Genomic DNA, 21,788 nt, shown 5'->3' on the forward strand with positions numbered 1-21,788 from the left:
GATTTTTAACTTTGTACACCCCAGTCCAACACCGGCATCTCTGAATCTTAACCAATCAAAGTTGCCTTATTTAAGACTTAAGAAATCAAGTGTCTTCCGGCTCTTGTCTCAATTTTAATGTTTCTAGCAAGGAGTCACCCATGAAGGAAGCGTTGCTGCAGCTGTTCCCAGTTTTACTGAGATCACAGCTGGAGGACTGTATCGGGCTTTTTAAAATCTCTTTACCACAGAAAGAATTTAATTATATGAGAAGGTGTACGGACACAGCTCACACAGTTGATTCCTGGGATGACCGGTTCATCCCATGTGGAAATGTTGCGCAGTTTGGATGTATACCCTTTGAAGTTCAGCAGAAATAGGCATGATCATATTGAGACATAACTGACCCTGAGGGGAATTGACAGGGTGGATGCTGAGAGGATGGATCCCCACGTTGGGTGTGTCGAACTAGGGGAACTGGAGAATGTTTGAAAATGTGATCTCTTCCATTTCAGACTGAGATAAGGATGGATCTGATAATGTGTTGCGCAGAGAGCAGTGAAGGCTGAATCTGATAGATATTTGATCAACTAGACAGCCAGTGCTTATGTGGGCCAGGTTTGAGGGGGTTGAATGGTCTACGTATGTTCTGATTTGTTGTGCATCATGTCATAAGTAGGAGGTGATTTGGTGCAAGGACAATCACTTTAAATGCAAGGGTGCTCCCATTTCAGATTGAGATGAGGATGCTCCTTTGTCCTGAGGGATGTGCTAACTGTGGCATTCTCATCTGCAGGGAGCAGTGAAGATATTCAAGGCTGAGCTCAGTAGCTCCTTGATGGTCGAGGAAGCCCATGTTTATTGGGAGCAGAGATGGACAGGGAGTTCAGCCACAGTCAGACCAGCTCTGATCTGTCTGAATGGTGTAGCACAGACCGAATGGCCAACTGGAGCTCATATGTCCCGTGTAATGTCACACAACACGTCTCTGACAGAATTTCTCAGGGCTATTACTGAGGCACAGGAATAAACCATTCAGCCCCTCTAAAGAGTTGCATAGTAACTTGTATTCAACACTTAGAACGTACTGCACAGTGTACCAAGGAGATGATTTAACTCTTTTAAACAACTCCTCCTCATCTGACCAGATTCTGTGTCTGTGTAGGGCTTGTCCATAGGGGCTGGATGTTTTAATATGTTTTGGGTGGAAGCTGGAGAAGTGTAGCACTGTGAGGTTATCTGTGGGTTTGCAGTAGAGTGAGGTGCCCATCCTTGATGGAGATACATGTGTCCAAAATGAGACAGTAGAGAGTAGTCCATTGTGAGTGTGATGGTGGGATAAAACTTGTTGATATCACTGTGTAGTTTTATCAGTGACTCCTCGCCATGGGTCCAGAGGAAGAAAATGTCGTTGATGTACCTGGTGTATAGTGTTGGTTGGAGGTCCTGCGTAGAGAAGAAGTCTTGTTCAGACACGTGCCTAAAGATGTTGGCATATTGGGGTGCAAATTTGGTCCCCATGGTTGAACCATGTGTCTGGATGAAGAACCTGTTGTCAAAGGTGAAGACATTGTAATTGAGGATAAAGCGGATGAGTTGTAGGATGGTGCTCGGAAATTGGCAGTTGTTGCTCGTCTTTAAAGAACCCCCAAACCTCAAACAGGTGAAGGGGTAAATGTAGGAGAATGGGTCAGTGTGGACTTGTTGGGCCGAAGGGCCTGTTTCCACACTGTAAGTAATCTAATCTAATCTAAACTATAGAGGAAACAGAGAGTAATGAATAACGAACAGTACAGCACAGGAACAGGCCCTTCGGCCCACCAAGACTGTGCTCACACGTGATGCCTTTCCAAATGAAAAACCTTTTATCTTTTCAGAGTCCATATCCCTCGATTCCCTACCTATTCAAGAAATTGCTATTGTATCCACCTCCACCATTACCTTTCAGAAGCACATTTCAGGTAGCTATCACCATCGGTGTAAAAAAGCTGTCTCACATCTCCTTTAAACTTTCCCTTCTTACCTTAAAACTATGTCCCCTTGTAATTGAGATGAGTATCCTGGGAAAAAAGGCTCTGACTATCCACAGTAATAGCCTGGGGCTCTGATTGCAAGTGTAATGATATTATCACAATCCCACTGACTCTCCTGAAGTCAGCACCTTTCAGGGAGAACACTCAACATTTCTAGTCAAATTATTTGTGGCCGGAAGAGAATAGGAACAGTTGAATCTGGATATAACAAAGGTGCAGATGATGGTTTATTCAGCAGCTAGACTGAGACAAAATGGGAGACCTGAGATATTGCGGAGTTGATAGTGAACAGGATTGGTGCTGGAGAGAATGTGGAAATAGATATCAGCTTAGAGCCGAAGTACATGTTGGAGTTATACGCAGTTTGATTCCACTTCAGATATTGGCATTAAAATTGTTTGGTTAGGAATGGAGTTTGTGGACAGAAGTCATGGCAACAGCTTCCTTTTTTTTCAGTATTTAAGTTATGAGAACAGTAAGTTAGTTCAACAAAGTTTATTGAATTCATAGTCAGATGGAAAGACTTACCAGGAATAATAGTGAGGAGAGGATAGAAATCAGCTTGAATCAGCCAAAGCACACTTAAGGTCCACCCAATCTTGAGGAAGATTGTGAAGACCCAAATGTAAACCCCTGGTCAGTATTGGAACATTCCAGTCTATTGTTCCCATATTCTGGTCCATTGTTGGAACACGTCAGTGCATTGTTCTCAGACTCTGATCTCTTCTCTCCCTCACTCTTGAACTGTTGATCCTGGTTAGTGCTGCAAGTGAAGTTCCTACTGATACTATGTGATAATATTGTAAGACCCCCCCCCTTATTAATAGGAAGTAAACCTTTTAGTGAAATAATTTGATGCATGGAGACTGACATTAACTACAATCACTGAACGAGCAGGTTCACTTAACCCCATTCAAACCAATTTGTTTTATACCATGGTAAATTAATACATTTGCTCAGTCTGGATGGGATGACTGAGTGTTTCTGAGGAATGGACACAACAGCAAAGTGATTGATCTTAACTATTTAATGCTCCATAGATATGGAAGTGTGGTCAGAGGACTGAAGAGTTTTCAATTACCATCTCTTTTCATAAAAGAAGAGGCAAACCCTGTAATAAAGAAAAGCCAATATAATATAATTAAAATATTGAGGAGACTTCTAGAGTCCACCATTTGGGGAGAATAATTTGTTCCTCAGATACATTGGATTTACAAGAAGCAACTAGAATAGCGACGCAAATGGAAAACACATGTATCGACAAGAAAGGACAGTTTATTAAGCTAGTATCAGAGCAGATCAATGAAGATGGTGCTGTAGATTTTCTCAACTAAAATAAAATCAAGGGTCATTGTCATGGAAATTAAATCTACTCAACTATTAGCAGGAGCAAAGAAAGGTCTTTATTTTGAATCCTGCAGGATTGACTCACTACGCTACGCCAGATGCCTTAATACAAAGAGCACTGAAACATTGTACAGATGCTTGCCATATAGTGTTCCTTATCACACTCTCAAGGGCAACTCCCTGGTCTTTCAGACATAATGGTTCTTCAGCCTTCGCTGAGTTCGACTATCGCAAGGTCAAGTAGAATGTTTACAGAATTCACACAGAGTTAAGCTGACTGCAACCCTTCATCAAAGCATCGTTTACAAAGATCAGTACAGCATTGAATTAAAGAAAAGCATTCTCTTTAAATTTCACAGTAAATGGATAATTTCCCATTTCATTTTCCCCCTTTTTGTCATTTTATGACATCAAGCCCAACTACAGCAACAACTACAAAGAAATACAGAGCCGTAATAGCTATACATTAAAAAAAGTTTAGGAAACACCAGGCCATTCCTCAGATACCACCTCCCCGAAACACAGCTTTGTGGTGGTATCTTCCCTTGCTCTGGTGTGCCCTGTACACAGCCCATGTGTGAGCTGCGGCAGCCCCATAACCGTATGAGGCTTCTAATCACTACTTGCACTTAATTGGTTCTGGTACTGTCCGATATCTCCTCGGGCTCAGCTACACGCTTGTAAAGGCTGGTGTGTATCCACTTGGCTTTCTGCGAGCTTAACTGCTGTCTGTGTTGTGAGGAGCACTTGAAATGGTCCAAGCCACCTCTTCGCCATACACATGTCAATCTGCTCAGTTGGCGGCTGCTGGGCTGCTGTTCTTGCTGCTGAGTCTGCCCTTGCATTGCCTTGGGAAATAAGATCATTATTTTTTTGTCTGAGCTTCACACTTACACACAGCGATTGATTTAGGCAACAGGACTGCTTCCAGGAGGTCGGAAATCAGGTCGCGGTGTGTGATGGGCATTCTGGTGGAGGCCAAGAATCCCCTGTTATTCCACAGGGTTCTAAAATCATGTACAACCCCAAAGGCATATCTGCTATCGGTGTAAATATTCACTGTCCTTTCCTCAGCCAACTTATAGGCCTCAGTCAAGGCAATCAGCTCCGCTGCTGGCCCTGACAGATGAGAAGGGAGTGATCCCACTTTGACTACCTCGTAGATAGTCACTGCATCGTAACCAACACAATTCTGGCCTGTCCCCTTGCTCCTGAATGCTGACCCATCCACAAAAAACTCCATGTCTGGATTCTGACATGGTCAATCCTGCAAATCTGGTCTGGGGCTACAAATTTCATTAGTTACAGCAACACAATCATGTGGGTCTGTCTCCTTCTGTGGGGAGAAGGCTAGCAGGGTTAAGGGCGTTACATCGCTTTATTATAATGTTAGGCAGCTCCAATAACACAGTATTGTATCGGAGCCAACGTGCTGCTGACATGTGTGCGGTCGTTTACTCATAAAGCAGTCAGGATCCTGCATGTGGGACCAGAAGGGTTAATTCACCACAGCCGACTATATCCCTGGATGCTCCAACAGCCTTTTCAGCTACAGCCACAGCTCACAGGCATTGAGACAATCCTGCCACTACGGGGTCAAGTTTAGCTGAAAAATATGCTACCGGCCTCAATCTTCCCCAATGATCCTGGAACACACAGATGTCATGCAGCCACGCTAATCATCAACCGTTTGTACAAAAGGCTGGTTTGGGTTCAGCATCCCCAGTGTAGGTGTAGTTTGGAGAGACCCTTTTTAATTCAACAAAGGCACTCTCGGCCTCTGGGGTCCACTGTAATGGACTCTGGTTCTGCAACCCTTTTCCATGGGCTATGTCACTTTTGGGGCCTCAAGGGTTGTGTAATGTGCGATAAACATCCTACAGTAGGAGCACTTACCCAAAAAGGATAGCAATTGTCTCTTCGTATGAGGCTTTGGAATTTGCTGGATTGCTTGAACTCTGTCTTGACCAATAGCCTTCCCTTATTCAGATATTAGGTGACCTAAGAACTTCACCTGTTGTTGCACAAATTGTAGCTTTGTGAGACTGGCTTTGTACCCTTTCCGCACTAGATGGCAGAGCAATGCAAAGGTCTCCTTCCACATTGTTCCTTTGTTGGTGCCGCGGTCAAGCAATCATCTCCATCCTGCAGCAGCACTGACCCCGGGGTTTGAACAAGAGTCTCCAGACTCCTGCGTAGAGCCCCATTATATATGGTGGGAGACTCACAGTAACCTCGCATGAAGGTATATGATTTCCCTTTGAATGAAAAAGCGAACCAGAATTGACTATCTGGGTGCACCAGATAGCAGCACGTTGGCTCCGATACAATACTGTGTTATTGGAGTCGCCTAACATTACAGTAAAGAAGGCATTTGCTAAATCCACAACAGAGAACCATTTCCTGTCCGGTGGAATTTGAGCCAATATAGTATAGGAATTGGGAACATTTGGGGCACGAGGAACAACAGCGTCATTGACAACAGGTCTTGAACAAATCTCCATTCCTCCGGTTCACCGGGAATGTTTGTCTTTTTGAACGGATAAATGGGGGTCCTCACCGGTGAGTTTACACAGGGGATTATCACTCCTGCCTTTAGGAGAGATTCAAAGACTGCAGTAATTCCTTCTGTGGCTTCGGGTTTTAACAGGTATTGTGCTCTGCAAGGACGATACTCAGACTTCGGGGTTATCCTTATGGGCTCACAGTCCCATATGAGCCCCACATCATGTTTTCCCTTTGTCCACAACTCAGTAGGGACCATTTTTAATCTTGGGTTTAAGACTTCTATCTTAGGAAAACGTTAGGCTATCCCCCTAGGCTTCTCAGGGCTAGCGGGCATTACCTAGACTGTCCTATCTGCCTGAGTTAGCCAAGTTAGTTTCTTCTTATATGTCCACTATCTGCATTTAACCAGATACCCACATCATCCCTGAAGACCCAACCTTTCATTCTTTGTGCCTTTAGCACCCATGCTCCTCAATCCTACCACCTGTCACTAGACGCCTTTGCCAGTGACACATGAGACCAGAACCTTCCACATCAACAAGATAGGGTCTACTTGCCGTCACAGATACTTTAGATAAGTTGCAATAAAATTCAGACAATAACAACTGATCTGGTTTCACCAATTTCCTGAACCAATCCTTCTCATATGGTTCATCAGGGCCAACGTGATGTATGTGTGCTGTGCAGTGCAGCATGTCTCCAGCAAGAAAATCGGTGTTAGTAGGATTAACATAGTTACTTGCTTCCAGGGCGAGGGAATTGCTGACTGAACTTATCTCTCTCTGGATTAATAGCCACTCATAGACATACATCAGGGGTCGTAGGTCATATTTTACAGCCTGCACTGGGTAAATCGTTTCTTTGAATTATCTACAAGCCCGTCGGAGTACTGATCAAATCCAATCCCAGTCTCCATATGAGACCCCGGCCCATCAAATTTAAAGGACAAAATTCCGATAACAAGAAGGAGAATTGGAATGTTTCCCTTTTACTAGAGGTGCAGAAAATCTCTCCCGCATCATGACTCCTGATGCACCCATTGTGTTCAGGAACCTTTCACTCATCTTTATTTGTGTCGATTGTCTAAACGGGCCTAATGTAAGGATTGAGTATGTGGCCCTGTATCTACCAAAAAGGGAACTGATGTACTTTCACATATAACATAGAGGTGAGCATCGACTTATACACATCATTGTGATATTGGACATACTGTCCACACTATGCAATCTCAGTGCTGAACATTGAGGTGAGATATGTCTCAGTGTGTGAAAGGTTAGTAGAAGAGATTAGCAAAAGCGAGTCTTCGTTGCCAAGCATAAAGGAAAGAGGCTTACCTGTACCTTGTGGTCTACCCACCTCCACCTCAGCCTTCCCCTGTTAGTCACCCTCATGTCCCACCTCGAGGGCCGAGTGAGGCTGTCTGTGTGGGGCACCGTCTCACCCAGTGGTCCATTGCTCTGCAAACAAATCACCCACCAGATCTCCCTCTATCAGTGCCTCTTTTGTGACGTCTTCCTCTTCCGTGACCTCCCCCTCTCCCTCTCTCTCTTCCTGCAGCACCTCCCTCCAACAGCTGGGTGACCATTTACATCAGAGTAAGCTGACCTTTATGTGTTTGCTGTTCCATCTTAATTTCCGCTTATCCTTCTCTTGGGTAAGCCATATTTCAGCATGTATTGCATGTTGTTCTATCAAATTCAGCTTTCCCGTGTCCCAGGTCTTTTACCCTTTTCGCTATTTCTTCCTTCTTTCCATTGATGAAGCTGTTCCTCAGGTGTGCCTCATACAGTGTGATTTCTGCCGTCGTTATGTCCTCATGCCGTCTCAGTGCACTATGGGTGTTATGGACTTCAGTGAGGTACTGGGACACTCTCTCACATTCCCATTGTTTTCACATTGCTGTTTTGGTCATGTCCATTCACACTGGGAATGCCTCCCTACAGGTGGTTCCCAGCACTGTAACAAAAGCATTAAAGTCTCCCTTCTCTTCCACTTGTGGGTTGGCTGCTCTGGCATGGACGTTTGCAGCTGGCCAGGTATCCTTGTGTTTGGTGACATTGGCACCTAGTTTTCATCCCAGGAGACCTCTCATCTCTTGTGACGTGGGACGGAACTCAGTACAGAACTTTGTCACTATCTTATTAGCTCCAACCTCGCGTGGGTCAGGCAACTGCCCATAGGCACTTTCCAGATCCTTCATGGTCCATGGCTGGTGGGCCAACACTGGGCACCCTTCTGGACCTGCAACTTCAACCATTGGGTCTTGCAGAACGACCTGGTTAGATGATCGTACACCAGTACCCTCACTGTGTGACTCATCATCCGTCGGGGAGTGATCACGGACAGGCCTTGGATGCCTTTCCACCTTGGAGTAGTCGTCCTTGTTTTGGCCTTCTTCCTTCGGTCTGTTGTGGGTATGGTGTGCTATCGGTGATCTAGCAGGCCCTGAGGTGGTGGTCGCTGACGTGGAACTTTCACCAGGCAGATCCTGTAGAGGGGGCTGCAGGTCTCGGAGGGCAGTCATCAAGGTCAGGGTCTGAAACAGATTTAAGACACTGTACAGCTTCGTTAGGTTGTTTCCCACATGGGCACTGGTGGCTGTACGTGTATTTGATCGATCCTTTACTTGAGAATTCCTTTCTCTGATATCAGCCTCAGCCTTCCACAAACAAGAAGCACTCCAATTCATAGCTTCGATCTTTCCGTTCCTTTTCTCCTTCTCTCTCTCCTCCTATCTCAACCTTCATATTTCCAGTTGTTTTTTACTAAAACTTCCTCTCTTCGGAAAACCACATTCCTTAATCCACAATTCTAACTGCTTTACACATTCTGGGCCGTACTTATTTAGCATGTATTGTATTTTTGGTTGGCCATTCCAAATTTTGTGTGGACTCCCCCTTTGTTCGCTCTTGCCAGAACCCATTTTTAGTGTAACATCAAAAGTGTTCAGCTCTCTCTCTCTCGCTCTCTCTCTCTCTCTCTCGCTCTCGTGGTACAGTTATCTTTTCCCTTTATACTTTCTTTTCCCTCCGGAGGTCCCCTCTCACATTGAGCACGTCCGCCTCAAGGCCTTGGTTTTCGTAAACCAAGAAACCACGTACCTGGTACGCCTTCGGCGAGTCCAACTCAGCCAGTGGTGGTTCCAAGTCTAAAACCAGCCTTAACCTCGCTGTCTCCTAAACACTCTTCAGACAGCAATCCCCTTCCCCTTGGGGTTTTACTCTAATACCACGTGAGAGGTCACTGAACCCTTTTCCTGCTGTATTTATTCTCTAAGAATGACTCTCTATGTAGGATTATATAAACCACAACTATTACCCAACCTTATTTGATTTGAAACCCCGGCGCTAGGGCAATCCACAGATTCCCAGTCCTCTCACTCAAAAGGGCCAATTCAGCGCTCGAGATGAAGTGAAAGACCTTCAAGGTGCTGGCACCTGCGCTTCCTGGGAATCTTCAGAATCTCATCCAGTCGCGGAGTCCTGGGACGAGCCCCCAAGTTTACTGGCATGGAAATTAAATCGACTTGTCTCAATAATTAGCAAGAGCAAAGCAAAGGTCTTTATTAAAAATTTTGCAAGATTGACCCATTACACTAAGTCAGGTGCCTCAATGCAATAAGTACCCAAACATTTACACAGACACCTGCCTTATAGCATTCCTTACCACACTCTCAAGGGCAGAGACTGGGGAAACTCAAGTTGTTATCCTCTCATCCCCTGGTGCTAGACATAACAGTTATTCAGCTTTCGCTGAGTTCGACTATCGCAAGGTCGAGTTGAATGCTTACAGAAATCAAACAGAGATAAGCTAACTGCAACCCATCATCAAAGCATCGTTTACAAAGCTCAACACAGCATTGATTTAAACAAAGCATTCTCTTTAAACTTTACAGTAAATGGATAATTAATTTCACAGTAAATGGAGTTTTCTATTATAGTCACAGTGTGTTCAGAGAGTCAGAGGGTGTCACAATGTGTCTCAGAGAGAGTCACAGTGAGTCAGAGTGTCATAGTGTGTCTCAGGGTGTGTCTTAGAGAGGGTCTCAGTGTGTCCCATTGTGTCTCAGAGAGTGTCACAGTGTATCAGAGAGAGGCACAGCGTGTCTCAAAGACAGTCAGAGAGTGTCAAAGTATATCAGAGAGAGGCACAGTATGTCCCAGACAATGCCAGAGAGTGTCACAGTGGGACTCAGAGATTGTCAGAGAGAGTCAGAGAGTGTCACAGTTCGTTACAGAGAGTGTCAAAGAGGGTCAGACAGTGTAACAGTGTGTCTCAGAGGGTGTCTTAGGGAGTGTCAGAGAGAGTCAGGGAGTGTCACAGTGTATCACAGTCTGTTAGAGAGTGTCACAGTATGTCTCAGAGAGTGTCAGAGAGAGTCAGAGAGTGCCACAGTGTGTTTCAGAGAGTGTCACAGTGTGTCTCAGAGAGTGTCACAGTGTCTCAGAGAACGTCACCGTGTGTCAGAGAGTGTCACAGTGTGTTTCTGAGGGTCAGACAGAGAGACAGAATGTGTCACAGTGTGTATCAGAGAGTGTCAGAGCATCTCAGAGAACTTCATCGTGTGTCAGAGAGAGCCACAGTGTGTCCCAGAGAGTGTCACAGTGTGCTATAGAGAGTGTCAAAGAGGGTCAGACAGTGTAACAGTGTGTCCCAGAGAGTGTCACAGTGTGTCTCAGGGAGTGTCAGAGAGAGTCAGGGAGTGTCACAGTGTGTCACAGTCTGTTAGAGAGTGTCGCAGTGTGTCTCAGAGACCGTCAGAGATTATCACAGTGTCTTAGAGAGGGATACAGGATGTCTCTGAGAGTGTCAGAAAGTGTCACAGTGTCTTAGAGAGTGTCACAGTGTGTCAGAGATTGTCATAGTGTGTCAGATAGATTCAGAGAGTGTCACAGTGTGTCAGAGAGTGCCACAGCGTCTCAGTGGGTGTCACTGTGTGTCAGGGATTGTCACAGTGTGTCAGAGAGAGAGAGTCAGAGAGTGTCACAGTGTGTCAGAGTGTCATAGTGTGTCTCAGAGAGAGTCAGAGAGTGTCACAGTGTGTCAGAGTGTCATAGTGTGTCTCAGAGAGAGTCAGAGAGTGTCACAGTGTGTCAGAGTGTCATAGTGTGTCTCAGAGAGAGTCAGAGAGTGCTTCATACAGAGTCAAACAGTATCACAGTGTGTCACAGTCTGTCAGAGAATGTCACAGTGTTTCTCAGAGAGTGACAGAGAGAGTTGGAGAGTGGCACAGTGTGTTTCAGAGAGTGTCAGAGAGAGTCAAAACGTGTCACAGTGTGTCACAGCCTGTCAGAGAGTGTCACAGTACGTTTCAGAGAATGTCAGAGATAGTCAGAGAGTGTCAGAGAGAGTCAAAACGTGTCACAGTGTGTCACAGCCTGTCTGAGAGTGTCACCGTACGTTTCAGAGAGTGTCAGAGAGAGTCAGAGACAGTCAAAACTTGTCACAGTGTGTCTCAGTCTGTCAGAGAGAGCCACAGTGTGTTTCAGAGAGTGTCACAGTGCATCAGAGATTGTCACAGTGTCTCACAGTCGGTCAGAGAGTGTCAGAGAGAGTCAGAGAGTATCCCAGTGTGTCTCAGAGAGTGTCAGTGAGAGTCAGATAGTGTCACAGTCTGCCAGAGAGTGTCACAGTGTGTTTCGGAGATTTTCAGGGAGTGTCTCAGTGTGTCACAGTCTGTCAGCGAGAGTCAGTGTATCTCAGAGAGTGTCAGAGAGAGTCAGAGAGTGGCATAGTATGTCTCTGAGAGTGTCAGAGCGAGTCAGAGAGTGTCACAGTGTGTACCAGTCTGTTAGGTAGTGTTACAGCGTGCATCAGAGAGTGTCAGAAAGTGTCACAGTTTGTCACAATCTGTCAGAGAGTGTCACAGTGTGTTGTGTTGTTCCTCAGAGAGGGTCAGAGAGAGTCAGAGAGTGTCACAGTCTGTCTCAGATAGAGTCAGATAGTGTCACTATGTGTCTCAGAGAGAGTCACAGTGTCACAGTCTGTTTCAGAAAGTGTCAGAGTGTCGCAGTCGTCTCAGAGAGGGTCAGAGTGTGTCACAGTGTGTCACAGTTATTCAAAGAGAGTCATAGTATGTCTTAGAAAGTGTCACAGTGTCACAGTCTGTCAGAGAATGTCACAGTGTGTTTCAGAGAGTGTCACAGTCTGCCTCAGAGAGTGTCAGAGAAAGACAGAGAGTGTCACAGTTTGTCACAGTCTGTCAGAGAGTGTCACAGTGTGTTACAGAGTGCATCAGAGAGTGTCAGAGAGTGTCACAGTCTATCTCAATGCAGGTCAGAATGTGTCACAGTGTGTCACAACATGTCAAAGAGTGTCATAGTAGGTCTCAGAGTGTGTCAGAGAGAGTCAGAGAGTGTTACAGTGTGTCTCAGAGAGTGTCACAGTGTCTCAGAGAATGTCACAGTGTGTCAGAAAGTGTCACAGTGTGTCTCAGAGTGAGTCAGAGAGTGTCACAGTGTGTCACAATCTGTCAGAGAGAGTCACAGTGTGTCTCAGAGAGTGTGAGAGAGAGTCAGAAGATGCCATAGTGTTTCACACTCTGTCTCAGAAAGTGATCGAGTGTCTCAGAGAGAGAGGCAGGGAGTGTCACAGTGTGTCTCAGAGAGTGTCACAGTGTGTTTCTGAGGGTCAGACAGAGAGATAAGAATGTGTCACAGTGCGTCTCAGAGAGTGTCACAGTGTCTCGGAGAACTTCACCGTGTGTCAGAGAGTGTCACAGTGTGTCCCAGAGAGTGTCAAAGAGGGTCAGACATTGTAGCAGTGTGTCCCAGAGAGTGTCACAGTGTGTCTCAGGGAGTGTCAGAGAGAGTCAGGGAGTGTCACAGTGTGTCACAGTCTGTTAGAGAGTGTCGCAGTATGTCTCAGAGACCGTCAGAGATTATCACAGTGCCTTAGAGAGGGATACAGTATGTCTCTGAGAGTGTCAGAAAGTGTCACAGTGTCTTAGAGAGTGTCACAGTGTGTCAGAGATTGTCATAGTGTGTCAGATAGATTCAGAGAGTGTCACAGTGTGTCAGAGAGTGCCACAGCGTCTCAGTGGGTGTCACTGTGTGTCAGGGATTGTCACAGTGTGTCAGAGAGAGAGAGTCAGAGAGTGTCACAGTGTGTCAGAGTGTCATAGTGTGTCTCAGAGAGAGTCAGAGAGTGTCACAGTGTGTCAGAGTGTCATAGTGTGTCTCAGAGAGAGTCAGAGAGTGTCACAGTGTGTCAGAGTGTCATAGTGTGTCTCAGAGAGAGTCAGAGAGTGCTTCATACAGAGTCAAACAGTATCACAGTGTGTCACAGTCTGTCAGAGAATGTCACAGTGTTTCTCAGAGAGTGACAGAGAGAGTTGGAGAGTGGCACAGTGTGTTTCAGAGAGTGTCAGAGAGAGTCAAAACGTGTCACAGTGTGTCACAGCCTGTCAGAGAGTGTCACGGTACGTTTCAGAGAATGTCAGAGATAGTCAGAGAGTGTCAGAGAGAGTCAAAACGTGTCACAGTGTGTCACAGCCTGTCCGAGAGTGTCACCGTACGTTTCAGAGAGTGTCAGAGAGAGTCAGAGACAGTCAAAACTTGTCACAGTGTGTCTCAGTCTGTCAGAGAGAACCACAGTGTGTTTCAGAGAGTGTCACAGTGCATCAGAGATTGTCACAGTGTCTCACAGTCGGTCAGAGAGTGTCAGAGAGAGTCAGAGAGTATCCCAGTGTGTCTCAGACAGTGTCAGTGAGAGTCAGATAGTGTCACAGTCTGCCAGAGAGTGTCACAGTGTTACTCGGAGATTTTCAGAGAGTGTCTCAGTGTGTCACAGTCTGTCAGAGAGAGTCAGTGTGTCTCAGAGAGTGTCAGAGAGAGTCAGAGAGTGTCACCGTGTGTCTCAGAGAGTGTCACAGTGTGTCACAGTCTGTCAGAGAGTGTCACAGTGTGTTTCAGAGAGTGTCAGAGATTGTCACAGTCGGTCTCAGAGAGGGTCAGAGAGTGTCACAGTGTGTCACAGCCTGTCAAAGAGTGTCACAGTCTGCCTCAGAGAGTGTCAGAGAAAGACAGAGAGTGTCACAGTTTGTCACAGTCTGTCAGAGAGTGTCACATTTTGTTACAGAGTGCATCAGAGAGTGTCAGAGAGTGTCAGTCTATCTCAAAGCGGGTCAGAGTGTGTCACAGTGTGTCACAACCTGTCAAAGGGTGTCATAGTATGTCTCAGAGAGAGTCACAGTGTATTTCAGAGAATCAGAGAGAGTCAGAAAGTGTTACAGTGTGTCTCAGAGAGTTTCACAGTGTGTCACAGTCTTTCAGAGAAGGTTACAGTGTATTTCAGAGTGTCTCAGAGAGTCTCAGAGAGTGTCAGTGTTTGTCTCAGAGAATGTCACAGTCTGTCAGAGAGTGTTACAGTGTGTCTCAGAGAGTGGCAGAGAGGGTCAGCATTTGTCTAAGAGAGGGTCGCCGTTTGTCACAGAGTGTTGCAGTGCGTCTCAGAGAATGACAGAGAGATTCAGAGAGTGTCATAGTGTGACTCAGAGAGTGTCAGAGAGGGACAGAGAGTGACATAGTGTCTCTGAAAATGTCACCGTGTGTCAGAGAGTGTTGTAGTGTGTCACATGTGTTTCAGAGTGTGTCAGAGAGAGTCTGAGAATGTCATAGTGTGTCATACTATATCTCAGAGAGTGTTAGAGAGAGTCAGAGAGTGTCTCACTATGTATGAGAGTGTCAGAGAGAGTCAGAAAGTGTCACAGTGTGTCTCAGAGTGAGTCAGAGAGTGTCACAGTGTGTCACAATCTGTCAGAGAGAGTTACAGTGCATCTCAGAGAGTGTGAGAGAGAGTCAGAAAATGTGACAGTGTGTCACACTGTGTCTCAGAGAGTGACTGAGTGTCTCAGAGAGAGGCAGGGAGTGTCACAGTGTGTCTCAGAGAGTGTCACAGTGTGTCTCTGAGGGTCAGCGAGAGAGACAGAATGTGTCTCAGTGCATCTCAGAGAGTGTCACAGTGCCTCAGAGAACATCACCGTGTGTCGGAGAGTGTCACAGTGTGTCTCAGAGAGTGTCACAGTGTGTCTCAGAGAGTGTCACAGTGTCTCAGAGAACATCACCGTGTGCCAGAGAGTGTCACAGTGTGTCTCAGAGAGTGTCACAGTGCCTCAGAGAACATCACCGTGTGTCGGAGAGTGTCACAGTGTGTCTCAGAGAGTGTCACAGTGTGTCTCAGAGAGTGTCACAGTGTCTCAGAGAACATCACCGTGTGCCAGAGAGTGTCACAGTGTGTCTCAGAGGGTGTCACAGTGTGTCTCAGAGAGTGTCGAAGCAAGTCAAACAGTATTATAGTGTGTCTCAGAGTGTCAGAGAGAGTCACAGAGTGACACAGTGTGTCTCAGAGTGTCAGAGAGAGTCAGAGAGTCTCATAGTGTGTCTCAGACAGAGTCAGAGAGGGCAGTGAGTTTCACAGTGTGTCTCTGAGAGCGTTAGGTTGTGCCTCATAGTGGCAGAGTGAGTCAGAAAGTGTCACAGTGTGTCTCAGGGAGTGTCACAGTCTGTCCGAGAAGGTTACAGTGTATTTCAAAGTGTGTCAGAGAAAGTCAGTGAGTGTCACATTGAGTCGTACTGTGTCTCAGAGACTGTCAGAGAGGGTCAGCGTTTGTCCCAGAGAGAGTTGCAGTCTGTAAGAGAGTGTTACAGTGTGTCTCAGGGAGTGACAGAAAGAGTCAGAAAGTGTCACAGTGTGTCTCATAGGGTGTCAGGGAGAGTCAGAGAGAGTCAGCAACTGTCACACTGAGTTTCAGAGAATGTCAGAGAGAGACCGAGCATGTCACAGTTTGTCTAAGAGAGTGTCGGAGAGAGTCAGAGAGTGTGACAGTTTGTCACAATCTGTCAGAGAGTGTCACAGTGTGCCTCAGAGAGTGTCACGGTGTGTCTCAGAGATTGTCTGAGAGTGTTACAATGTGTCTCAGACAGTGTGAGAGAGAGTCAAAAGATGTCATAGTGTGTCACAGTGTGTCTGAGAGAGTGACTGAGTGTCTCAGAGAGAGGCAGAGAGTGTCACAGTGTGTCTCAGAGTCAGAGAGAGACAGAAAGTGTCACAGAGATTGTCATAGTCTGTCAGAGAGTTTCACAGTATGTCTCAGAGAGTGTCAGAGAGAGTCAGTGAGTATCACAGTGTGTCTCAGAGAGCGTCAGAGAGAGTCACAGAGTGTCACCGTGTGTCTCAGAGATGGTCAGAATGTGTCACAGTGTTTCACAGTCTGTCAGAGAGTGTCATAGAGTGTTATAGTGTGTCACAGAGAGGGTCAGAGAGTTTTACAGTGTGTCACAGTCTGTCAGGGATTGTCACAGTGTGCCTCAGAGAGTGTCAGAGAAAGTCAGCGAATGTCACAGTGTGTCATAGACTGTCAAAAAATGTCACAGTTTGTCTCAGAGCGTCAGAGAGAGTCAGAAAGTGTCGCAGTGTGTCTCCAAGAGTGTCACAGTATGTCACAGTCTGTCAGAGAAGGTTGCAGTGTATTTCAGAGTGAGTCAGAGAGAGTCAGAAAGTGTCAAAGTGTGTCCTACTGTGTCTCAGAGAGTGTCAGAGTGTCAGTGTTTGTCTCAGAGAGTGTCACAGTCCATGAGAGAGTCTCACAGTGTGTCTCAGAGATTGACAGAAAAAGTCAGAGAGTGTCACATTGTGCCTCATGTCAGAGAGTGTCACAGTCTGTCTCAGAGAGTGTCAGAGAGAGACAGAAAGTGTCACAGTGTGTCGCAGAGAGTGTCACAGTGTCTCAGAGAATGTCACCGTGTGTCAGAGAGTGTCTCAGTAGGTCAGAGAGTGTCATCGTGTGTCTCAGAAATTGTCACAGTCTGTCAGAGAGTGTCACAGCATGTCTAAGAGAGCGTCATAGTGTGTCACAGTGTGTCTAAGAACCAGTCAGAGACTATCACCGTGTGTCTCAGAGTCACATTGTGCTTCAGAGAGTGTCAGAGAGAGAGTCTGAGAGTGTTACACTGTGTCTCAGAGCGTGACAGAGAGGGTCAGAGAGTGTCACAGTGTGTCTCAGAGAGTGTCAGAGAGAGTCGGAGACTGTTACACTGTGTCTCAGAGAGGGTCAGCGAGGGTCAGAGTGTTTCATAGTGTGTCTCAGAGGGTCAGAGAGTGCTAGAAAGTGTCACAGTTTGTCTCAGAGAGTGTCACAGTGTGTCACAGTCTGTCCAAGAAGGTTACAGTTTATTTTTAGAGTGTATCAGACATTGTCAGAGAGCGTCAGCATTTGTCTCAAAGAGGGTCACAGTCTGTCAGAGGGTGTTACTGTGTGTCTCAGAGAGAGTCAAAAGTGTCGCAGTATGTCTCCAAGAGTGTCACAGTGTCTCAGAGAATGTCACCGTGTGTCTGAGAGTGTCACAGTGTGTTGGAGTGTGTCATAGTGTGTCAGAGAGTTTCATAGTGTGTCATAGTGTGTTTCAGAGATTGTCAGAGAGAGTCAGAGAGTGTCACAGTCTGTCTTAGAGAGTGTCAGAGAGTCCACAGTGTGTCTCGGAGAGCATCACAGTGTGTCAACAAGTGTCACAGTGTGTCTCAGAGTGAGTCAGATAGAGTCAGAGAGTCTCACAGTGTGTAAAAGTCTGTCAGAGAGTGTCACAGTGTGTCTCAGTGTGTCAGAAAGAGTCACAGAGTGTCACGGCATGTCTAAGAGAGTGTCACAGAGCATCAGCGAGTGTCACAGTCTGTCTCAGAGCGGGTCAGAGTGTGTCACAGTCTGTCAGAGTGTGTCACAGTGTTCCTCAGAGATTGTCAGTTAAAGTCAGAGAATGTCACAATGTGTCTCAGAGAGTGTCAGAGAAAGTCAGAGAGTGTCACAGTTTATCACAGTCTGTCAAAGAGTGTCACAGTGTACCTCAGAGAGTGTCAGAGAAAGTCAGAATGTCACAGTGTGTCACAGTCTGTCAGAGAGTATCATAGCAGTTCAGGCAGCATCCAACGAGCAGCGAAATCAACGTTTCGGGCAAAAGCCCTTCATCAAGAATAAAGGCAGTGAGCCTGCAGCATGGAGAGATAAGCTAGAGGAGGGTGGGGGTGGGGAGAGAGTAGCATAGAGTACAATGGGTGAGTGGGGGAGGAGATGAAGGTGATAGGTCAAGGAGGAGAGGGTGGAGTGGATAGGTGGAAAAGAAGATAGGCAGGTCGGACAAGTCAAGGAGGCAGTAACTGAGCTGGAAGTTTGAAACTAGGATGAGGTGGGGGAAGGGGAAATGAGGAAGCTGTTGAAGTCCACATTGATGCCCTGGGGTTGAAGTGTTCCGAGGGGGAAGATGAGGCGTTCTTCCTCCAGGCGTCTGGTGGTGAGGGAGCGGCGGTGAAGGAGGCCCAGGACCTCCATGTCCTCGGCAGAGTGGGAGTGGGAGTTGAAATGTTGGGCCACGGGGCGGTTTGGTTGATTGGTGCGGGTGTCTCGGAGATGTTCCCTAAAGCGCTCTGCTAGGAGGCGTCCAGTCTCCCCAATGTAGAGGAGACCACATCGGGAGCAACGGATACAATAAATGATATTGGTGGATGTGCAGGTGAAACTTTGATGGATGTGGAAGGCTCCTTTAAGGCCTTGGATAGAGGTGAGGGAGGAGGTATGGGCACAGGTTTTACAGTTCCTGCGGTGGCAGGGGAAAGTGCCAGAATGGGAGGGTGGGTCGTAGGGGGGTGTGGACCTGACCAGGTAGTCACGAAGGGAACGGTCTTTGCGGAAGGCAGAAAGGGGTGGGGAGGGAAATATATCCCTGGTGGTGGGGTCTGTTTGGAGGTGGCGGAAATGTCGGTGGATGATTTGGTTGATGCGAAGGTTTGTAGGGTGGAAGGTGAGCACCAGGGGCATTCTGTCCTTGTTACGGTTGGAGGGGTGGGGTCTGAGGGCGGAGGTGCGGGATGTGGATGAGATGCGTTGGAGGGCATCTTTAACCACATGGGAAGGGAAATTGCGGTCTCTAAAGAAGGAGGCCATCTGGTGTGTCCTATGGTGGAACTGGTCCTCCTGGGAGCAGATACGGCGGAGGCGGAGAAATTGGGAATACGGGATGGCATTTTTGCAAGAGATTGGGTGGGAAGAGGTGTAATCCAGGTAGCTATGGGAGTCAGTGGGTTTGTAAAAAATGTCCGTGTCAAGTCGGTCGTCATTAATGGAGATGGAGAGGTCCAGGAAGGGGAGCGAGGTGTCAGAGATAGTCCAGGTAAATTTAAGGTCAGGGTGGAATGTGTTGGTGAAGTTGATGAATTGCTCAACCTCCTCGCGGGAGCAGGTACTGGCTCCGACCCCACTCCCAGCTCCACACCCACACCAGATCCCAGCCCCCGGCTCTGCCGAGTTTTCACCATCCCTCCAGACCTCCCACTCACTGAGGACGAACGATCAGTCCTCAGCAAAGGACTCACCTTCATCCCCCTCCGTCCACGCATCAATGAATTTAATACACGACGTGACATCGAACAATTCTTCCGTCGCCTCCGCCTCCGAGCTTACTTTCACAATCAGGACTCCTGCCCACCTTCCGAGGACCCCTTCGCCCACCTCCAACACACTGCATCCACCTGGACACCCCGCGCTGGCCTATTACCTGCCCTTGACCTCTTCATTTCCAACTGCCGCCGGGACATTAACCGCCTCAACCTGTCGTCCCCCCTCCCCCACTCCAACCTCTCACCCTCACAACGCGCAGCCCTCCAATCCCAACCTCACCGTCAAGCCAGCGGATAAAGGGGGCGCAGTGGTAGTCTGGCGCACTGACCTCTACACCGCTGAAGCCAAACACCAACTCGAGGACACCTCTTCCTACTGCTCCCTCGACCATGACCCCACCCCCCATCACCAAACCATCATCTCCCAGACCATACAGAACCTCATCACCTCAGAAGATCTCCCACCCACAGCTTCCAACCTCATAGTCCGGGAACCCCGCACTGCCCGGTTCTACCTCCTTCCCAAGATCCACAAGCCTGACCACCCTGGCCGACCCATTGTCTCAGCATGCTCCTGCCCCACTGAACTCATCTCTACCTACCTTGACACTGTCCTATCCCCCCTCGTCCAGGAACTCCCCACATACGTTCGAGACACCACTTTCTCAAACACACTGTGACACTCTCTGATCCTATCTGACACTCTCTGAGACAAACTGTGACACGTTCTGACTCTCTCTGACTCTCCGAGACACACTGTCATCCTCTCTTAGACACACTGTGACACTCTCTGACTCTCTCTGAGGCACACTGTGACACGTTCTGACTCTCTCTGACTCTCCGAGACACACTGTCATCCTCTCTTAGACACACTGTGACACTCTCTGACTCTCTCTGAGACAAACTGTGACATGTTCTGACTCTCTCTGACTCTCCGAGACACACTGTCATCCTCTCTTAGACACACTGTGACACTCTCTGAGACAAACTGTGACACGTTCTGACTCTCTCTGACTCTCCGAGACACACTGTCATCCTCTCTTAGACACACTGTGACACTCTCTGACTCTCTCTGAGGCACACTGTGACACTCTCTGACACACTGTAACACAGTGAAACACTCTCTGACTCTCTCTGATTCTCTGAGACACACTGTGACACTCTCATGATAGGCTGCGACACTCTCTGATACTCTCTGAATCACACTGCGACACTCTCTGACACATGCTGAGACACACTGTGACACTTTCTGACACTCTCTCAAACACACTGTGACACTCTCTGAGACACACTATGACACTCTCTGACACTCTCTGAGACACAATGTGACACTCTCTGACATTCTCTCAAACACACTGTGACACTCCTTGAGACACATTGTGACACTCTCTGACAGACTGTGACAGACTGTGACACCCTCAAAGACAGACTGTGTCACTTTCTGACTCTCTGAGACACACTGTGACACTCACAGAGACACACTGTGACACTCTCTGACTCTCTCTGAAACTCTCACACACACTGTGACACTCTCTGTGACACATTGTGACACTCTCTGACACTCTCTCAAACACACTGCGACACTCTCTGAGACACACTGAGACACTCTCTTAGACACACTGTGACACTCTCTAACTCTCTCTGAGGCACACTGTGACATTCTCTGACAGACTGTAACACAGTGAAACACTCTCTGACTCTCTCTGACACTCTGAGACACACTGTGACACACTCTGAAACACACTGTGACACTCTCATGATAGGCTGTGACACTCTCTGATACTCTCTGAATCACACTGCGACACTCTCTGACACACGCTGAGACACAGTGTGACACTTTCTGACACTGTCTCAAACACACTGTGACACTCTCTGACGCTCTCTCAAACACACTGCGACACTCTCTGAGACACATTATGACACTCTCTGACACTCTCTCAAACATACTGCGACACTCTCTGAGACACAATGTGACACTCTCTGACAGACTGTGACACCCTCAAAGACAGACTGTGACACTTTCTGACTCTCTGAGACACACTGTGACACTCACAGAAACACACTGTGACACACTCTGACAGACTGTGACAAAATTTGACACTCTCTGAAAGACACTGTGACACTTTCTGTCTCTCTCTGACTCTCTCTGAGAAACACTGTGACACTCTGACCCGTTCTGACACTCTCTGAGACAGACTGTGAGACTCACTGACATTCTCTAACTCTCTCTGTTACACACTGTGACAATCTCTGACACTCTCTGAGACACACTGTGATACAGTCTGACTCTCTCTGGCTCTCTCTGAGGTACAGTATGACATACTGTGACATTCTCAGACTCACGCTGACACTTTCTGAGACACACTGTGACACTCTCTCACAGACTGTGACCCTCTCTGAGACAAATGCTGACTCTCTCTGACACACTCTGAAATACAATGTAACATTGTCTGACAGACTGTCACAATGTGACACTCTCTGTGACAAACTGTGACACTTTCTGACTCTCTGAAACACAAAATCATCCTCTCTTAGACG

Source organism: Chiloscyllium punctatum, chromosome 6, assembly GCF_047496795.1.
Source record: "Chiloscyllium punctatum isolate Juve2018m chromosome 6, sChiPun1.3, whole genome shotgun sequence".
NCBI classification, from domain to species: Eukaryota; Metazoa; Chordata; class Chondrichthyes; order Orectolobiformes; family Hemiscylliidae; genus Chiloscyllium; species Chiloscyllium punctatum.